This window comes from Phalacrocorax carbo, chromosome 24, assembly GCF_963921805.1.
Source record: "Phalacrocorax carbo chromosome 24, bPhaCar2.1, whole genome shotgun sequence".
Classification (NCBI taxonomy): Eukaryota; Metazoa; Chordata; class Aves; order Suliformes; family Phalacrocoracidae; genus Phalacrocorax; species Phalacrocorax carbo.
This window is the reverse complement of record NC_087536.1, coordinates 2632354-2639481: the sequence shown is the minus strand read 5'-3', so window position 1 is coordinate 2639481 and position 7128 is coordinate 2632354.

Sequence of the window (7128 nt, the reverse complement as noted above, 5' to 3'; positions counted from 1 at the left end):
CCTCTAGCACCGCTCCTCCAGCTGGCAGCCATCCCACACTCCTAGGTGCAGAGGGACCTCACTGCTGAGCTCAGGGCAGGGTCAGGGCTCCGGAGCTGGCAGCGCCCAGTGCCACCCAGGAAAGCAGGGCACCCTGGCAGCTGGAGGCTGAGCAGGGTGTGCCCGCTCCTCACTCACACGCTTCAGCCACAGCTCGTGTGCTGGGGCAGCACGGCATTCGCTACCCTTCACAAAGAGCCACGGCAGGCGGGCTGGCTTGGCTGAACGTGGCTGAAGAGCGCCTGTGCCCCGAGGGGCGCCTTTTGCCGAAGGCATCTTGGGCATAAGGTGGCCGGGCCAGAGTTCTTTCTTCTTTGACTTTCTATAGCATTCTTCCTCTGAAGGTGCCGGGGTGGGGGCGGGTGGGGCAGAAGAAAGGAAGAAACACCATTCCTTGCTGTCAGGACTAAAGGCTCCAAGGAAGCTGAGCAGAAGCAGGTGCCGGAGCTCGGCCTCAGGATGGCAGCAGGACCCCCTGGCCGAATCGCCAGCTCCTCTCAGGCTGGTGACACCTGCCAACTTGCTGACGAGGCGCTCTGCCCCATCACCCAGAGCTAACGTTAGGTGAGGAAGGGGCGAAGCACGACCAGAGCCACTACTGACCCCCGGGAGACACCGCTACGTCCTGGCCTTGCGCTGGGCTTGCTGCCACCGAGCGGCACCCTCTGGGCCCGGCCGTTCAGCCCCTTTCAGTCCCGCCCGCTGTCGGCTCATCCAGCCCACTTCCATTCGAGTGGCTCCAACGCCGTGTTTAGAAAGAAGAGACTGCAAGATGGGCGCACGCAAGCACACAGCTTTCAAAATCCCACGCCACAAACCTCCCACGCTGGCTATTTCCGCCAATTGCCCCAAAGCCTCCAGACAAGAAAACACCCCGTAAGCTCACGCCTGCAAGGCCAACGACTGTTTTTAATTCCGGATTTGGCTTTGCTGCCCATTGCCTCCCAGCGAGCGCTGTTTTTTGCAAGGCGATCCCAAAAGCTGAACGCAGGCTAGAGCTCTTCCTCGAGGGACCTGTGGGCAGGCGTGCCAGCCGGCAGAGCCGTCCAGCTCTCTGGAAGCTCTCTTTGAGTCCTTCCTGGCCAGAGGCAGATCTGGGAGGAGAGACAGGGTGGGCTGCCGGCACCCTTTGTGCAGCTTGGTCCCTGCTGGGGGCGGTCTGGCTGCTTCCTGGATTATTCTTCCTCCTCTTCGGCATTGCGGCAGTCAGATGCTGCGCTCCTCCCGCATCCAGGGTCACAATCTGCCCCCGCCACCGCTGCAGCGCCCCGAGTGCCTGTCCCACCTGCATCTCTCGACTGCTGAGACCCTCCTCCTCCTGCCCCTCTCCCTCTCCCTGCCCCTGCTAAGGGCTCCTAGTCCATGGTGACCACAAACAGGCTGTGGGGATCATAGCCGTGCCGTGGGGATCTGCTCCCCACTCCGGGCTCCGCTGAGTTTGCTCCCAAGCAGCCCTGGCTGCGGGAGCCCCCTTGGAGCCGGCGTTGGAGGGCCTCGGGAGCTGCATCGCCTCTTGGGGCTCGGGCACAACGCGGAGGACTTGTTCTCTCCCTCTTCCTCTTGCGTGCTGAGCGGCGGCGCCCCGTGTGCTCCACAGGGGGGCTGTGGATATCATTGCCCCGCTGACAGCATCTTCTCTGCTCCCTCTGCTTTGGCAGGCTCTGCTCCTGAGCAGCACTGGCTGCGCGAGCTGACTGGCAGCTGCTCTTGGAGGGCCCTGGAGCTGCGCCGTGCCTGGGAGCGCAGTCAACACTCGCAGGGCTAGTTCTCTTCCTCCTCCCTGCTGAGTGCTCGTAGTCCGTGGGGTCCACGACCCAGCTGCGGAGATCCCTGCCCCACTGCGGCGATCTGCTCCGGGGCCTCTCCCTGCCACCCTTCCTCTGGGAAGAAGGGCTCGCTCCACGCTCCTCCTCCTTGCTGCCCTCCTGCATGGTGTGCAGCAGATGGCCCGAGGGCGGAGAGCAGACCAGGCAGTCAGCTTTCCTTCTGGACACCAGCCTTGTCAAGCTGCAGAAGAAGCGATGCCAGCAGAAGCCCACGCAGGAGGCAATGCTGAGCCTGCCTGGCCAGATGGGGCCCAGCCAGCCTGCAGATGCCTCCCGTGCACCTGCCCAGGTGGGCTGGCTGGTGCTGGCTCTTGCGGAGGAGCCGCTGTCCCCTGGAGAGTCCTCCATGCCCGCTGCCACGTCCTGCAAGGAGAGCTGGGATAGGGTCCTGCCCTTCCCTCCTCAAGGGAGCAGAGCCGCGGGAAGCCCCAGAAGGTGCCTGAGGGGACAGCGAAGGGCCTTCCAGAGCCTCTCCTGGAGGGCTGCAGAGGCGGAAGGGCCAAAGGCGCACCAATGGGACGGATCTAGGGGGGGTGCTTTGAGAGGGAGCAGCGTCGCAACTGTCAACAGCGGTGCCGCGTGCCAGGGAAAAGAGAGCGATGCCAAGATGCCAGAAAGAAGCCCACTGCCCACGTGCTGCCCTCAGCCACCTCCCCGGGGTTACCTTGGTCTGTCGAGGCTCACCCTCTGCTCCCACAGAACCCACTTGCTTCCTGCTGGACCCCCACAGGCTGAGGAAGGAAGGGGCATACGATGGTGCCGGTGAGGAAGCAGCCATTTCGCCAGCTTTCCGATCAGAGCACCTGGAGAATAAAAACAAAGAGAGGCATCTCTCTTTAGGGCTCTTCTTGCAGCCTCCTCTCGGCTTCAGTCCTTTTGTGGGAGCGGTTTCTACGACAGAGGGAAGATGCAACCAGGGCCGCAAATGGCATTCTGGCAAGTTCAGCTGGGGTCTTCCCCAATCCCCCTGTCGGAGCAAGGCCTCGTCTTTATAACCCCTATGGCCTCCATTTCATAGAATCGTAGAATCATCAGGCAGTTTGGACTGGAAGGGACCTGAAAGATCACCTCGTTCCACCTCCCCTGCCCTGGCCACAGACACCTTCCACCAGACCACGTTGCTCAAAGCCCCGTCCAGCCTGGCCTCCAACACCTCCCGGGAGAGGGCACCTACAGCTTCCCTGGGCAACCTGTGCCAGGGCCTCGCCACCCTCACCCTCAAGGATTTCTTCCTAACAGAGAGCTAACCAAAACCTACCCTCCCTCGCTTTCAAACCGGTGCCCCTCTTCCTACCACCACACTCCCTGATAAAGAGTCCCTCCCCACCTCGCCTGTAGGCCCCCTTTAAGTACTCTTCCCTACGTCAGCCAGCTTCACAGAGCAGGCAAGCAGCACTTTGCACCAGGGCAGCAGCCTAAAGCCCGCTAGGGAAAGATAACCACTGACGTGGGGTAGCTCAGCTCTGACAGCGCTGAATGGGGCGGCCTGTACTCGCTCTCCTGTGAGAGAAACGCTCGGGGGGATGAGAAGAAAATCAGCACAAACCAGGAGAGGAAACCGATTCTAAACAGGTTTTAGTACCGCTTGTTATTTATTACCTGATGTAAAACAGCAGATACGCTTGCTGCCTGAGCACGGTGTCGATGCCACAACGATCCACAGACTCATCGTCCATCTTATACCACGCTCCGCTGCTGGCCTGCAAAGAAAGGCGTCGGTATCTGGAGATGAACGGCACGGTGCCTCCACCAACCCAGGCAGAGAACTGCAGAACCAAGAGAAAGCCAAAACCAACCCAGCCCAGCCCCTAAGGAGACCTTCTCGCCAAGACCCTCGGCTGCCAGTAACACTGCCGTGAAAGCGTGTCTTCGGCAGGGTAGATTTTGCCCTGCCTTGCTAGGCAGGACGTCCCTCTTTACCTTTGTGTAGCAGAAATAGTGTCCGTGATAACAGCTGGGACCGCGGTGCACCACGACAGCATATAAGGAGTAGAGGAGGGGCTCCCCAGCTGCGTGAGACGTGTACGGGCGAAGGTCCAAGTACTCGGGGTACTCCACAACCTACGGAGAGAGCAAGAGGGCTCAGAAGCCATCCTGAAATACTGCGTGAACTAGCCTTCCAAGACTAAGGGCTAGAGGCGTAGAAAGACATCTCTGGGGCTGACGGCAACTCGGCGCTCCCTAAAGCTACGGGGCGTGGTTTGGGTGGCAGGAAACTGTTCTCGGCCAAAGCAGCTCTGCCGGAGCAGGGCACGTGCTTCTCCTCCCGCGGGAACTCTCCTCTCCTGGCAAGGGACCGCAAAGACCTCAACGCCAACAGCCGGCGAAAGGCCCCGCTGCTTTGGGAAACCCCCTGCGCCAGGAAGAGGAGGTTGCGCTCCAGCTGCGTACACACCTTGCTGATCTTCCCGCCGGTGAAATCGTCAAACCTTTTCAGGCACACCGTGAGAACCATGGGCGCGCGATGGATTGTAAACCTCTTGGAGGCGGCGACCATCCTCTCACACCTTGGAAGCAAGCACAGAGGCGAGGGCTGAAACGCACCCTGCGATGCAGCCTTTCTTCCCCCCGGAAGGCCAGACAACCCTTCCCGTCTCACACATCCTTGCGCTATTTTAAAACTATTCAGCACTGTAAGGCCACGCTAAAGCCAGCTGCATCGTCTCCTTGTGCGTTAAGCCTACACGAAACGACGGCTTATGCTCGGCGACACGCAGCACCTTCACGCAGGATCTAGTACGATTAGGACGTTAGCGTTCATCTTACTGGCTACACCGATAGCAGTTTTCGCCCTCCAGCCGCTCAGGTCGGACAAAGCCCTCCAGAGCACCGGTGACAGAAGAGGCTGCCTGGAGGAGTGAGAAAGGAGAGCACTGAGCTGCGGGAAACACCCTCACCCAAACACCTCCTAGGAGTTTACGCAAAAACCTAGCTAGACGACGCTGAGGAGACCCGCCCTCAGCCTGCAAGCAGCGTCCGGAAGGAGACGGGACGAGCCTTTGGGGCTGAACATCGCCCTCCTTCCCAAGGGATTCCCAAGGCTACCGAGAGCCACCTCTCTGTGGCGCTGCACAGTTCAGCTACCGAGGGTGTGCAGGGTCACCACCAAGGAAAACAATACCACCCGCCAGGCCAGGAGCCAGACGGCTGCTGAGGGAGGGCAAAGGGAAGAAGGCTGAGAGGACGTCCAGGGTGCAGAGAGGACAATTCCCACTCGCCCGCCTTCAAGCCAGCACCCACAGGCAGACCGCTGCCACGGCCTCCCCAGAGGGACTCGGGCCATTCCGCTTCCCGCCCACCACCAAGCTCTCTTCGGGTCACAGGAGGCGTTGTTAAGCCAACCGCGTTGATTCTGGAAAGCTACAGGGGCCTTGGGATGCCCCGAAGCACAAGCGACAAGCCCTCTTACTTTCACGTCCAAAGGAACGTCCAGGAAGGCCTCGTAGGAACTGGAAACTGCCTTGCAGCTCAAGCACGTGACTGGAAGGCAAACCGAAACGCTCAGCGATAGGGGAGGTCGACCGTGCCCGTTCATGCTCCTCCTACCTACTGCGCCAGTCAGACGTACAGCTGTTTATCACAGGCAGCAGGCAGAAGGGCACAGCCAGTCCCAAGGGGAACAACAGGTGGGGAGCAGTACCTCTGGATCTCAGAGAGCCCCCAAAGATTTGATGGACGACGGTAGTCGATTGGGAAGAGATGTCCAAGCTGGAAAGAAACGGTAAGGGGCAGAGAGTCACCTCCTCCAGGAGTTTTACTTGGCCTGAAAACCCTGGGCGTAGGTTCTCCTTGATGGGAGCACCTCAAGGAGTCCAAAGGGCTCGGGAGCATTGGAAAGGCAATTTGCTTGTGCTTACTCGCTGCTTCCGCTCAGGCAAGCGCTCTGCATGGCATCGACAGCAAGGCGGAGGAACTCGTGGGCGTCTTCCTGCACGCCCAGCTGGAAATGTTCTCCTATGCCTAAGAAAGAGGAAGTTAGTCCTTCTCTCCTCCGCGAACAGACGGAGACATGGCAAAGCACCTGAAACGACTTACATGTCAGAACGCTGACGACACCCCAGGGCTCGATGGCACTGCCTGAGGAACGCAAGACGCTGTTCACGTGCGCTTCCATCCTGCACATCACGCAGACGCCTTGCTGACGACCTGAAGAGGGAGGTGGGAGGGAAGCAAGCTTCTCCGCTTAGCAAAATAGCCATAGCAACGGGAAACCTCACGCAGACCTTGGAGTCCCAGGAGCGGCCTCCACCCCTCCCAAGGCCCCCACGTCCCAACAAGCCCAGGACATTCGAGTGCGCAGAAGACACTCTTCAGAAGGACGCTGCTTCGCTGACAGAGCCTGTCTGTGCCACAGGCAAAGAGGGTTTAACTTGCAGGAGCTGGGACCAAGACGCGGGGCTACAAAGAGGCGCCTTTCTGAAGGGGAAAGAGACACCTGGACAGGACAAGCGGCTTCTGGGCTTGAGTGTTCAAAGACGACCAACTCGGCGGGTTGAGAAAGGAGGGCGGCTTTGCTCCTAAGCTGAATTCCAGGTGCTGGGAACCCTTGGCAAGTGCCCAACGAACGAGGAGCTGTTCATCAAAGTACTCACACGACTGGCTGTGCTCCCGAGAGAGCAGGTAGTTGGCCAGAGGGGGTGTGTAGGTCAGGCACTGCAGGATGGAGTTGAGGAAGCACGTATTGCCCAGGTTGTGGAGTCCCGCTCCAGCTCCCTGTCGGCGCTGCCAGGCCAGGCAAATCTTCTCCGGGGGAAAGAGGACCCTTTCTGGAGGAGCCATTCCCTCGACAAGGACTGCAGGGAAACGACATTGGGGAAGAGGTGAGAAGGCAGCCCTGCTGCTGTCAGACCTTTCTGCCAGCAAGGACACCTTTCAGTGTCTTGTGCCTAGCGGCAGAGGAGTGACACAAGGTGCTTTCCTGTCTCTAATGGAGAACACCTGGGTAAGCCTGGCTGCTAGCAGGAAAGCGCCCCAGGATTCGCCCTAGGCTCTCAGCACACCAGCAGGCAGGGATGGAGCCCCAGCCGCGCCCGTTGCCTTTGGCGTTGGCAAAGGCCGAGCCTGCTGGCGAAGCCGCTACTCACAGGAGTCGTTCCCCGTTGCGGCCATCGCTCCTCTCGGGAACAGAGGGGAAGGCTCCGGATGGCAAAGGACGTCGGGAGGCGCTCCAGAGAGAGAGCGGCGCCGAGCCTGCCGCCTGATTGCAAAGAAATAACTGCAGCTCAGCAAAAGGATTTAAAAAAGCGCCACACGAAACCCACAG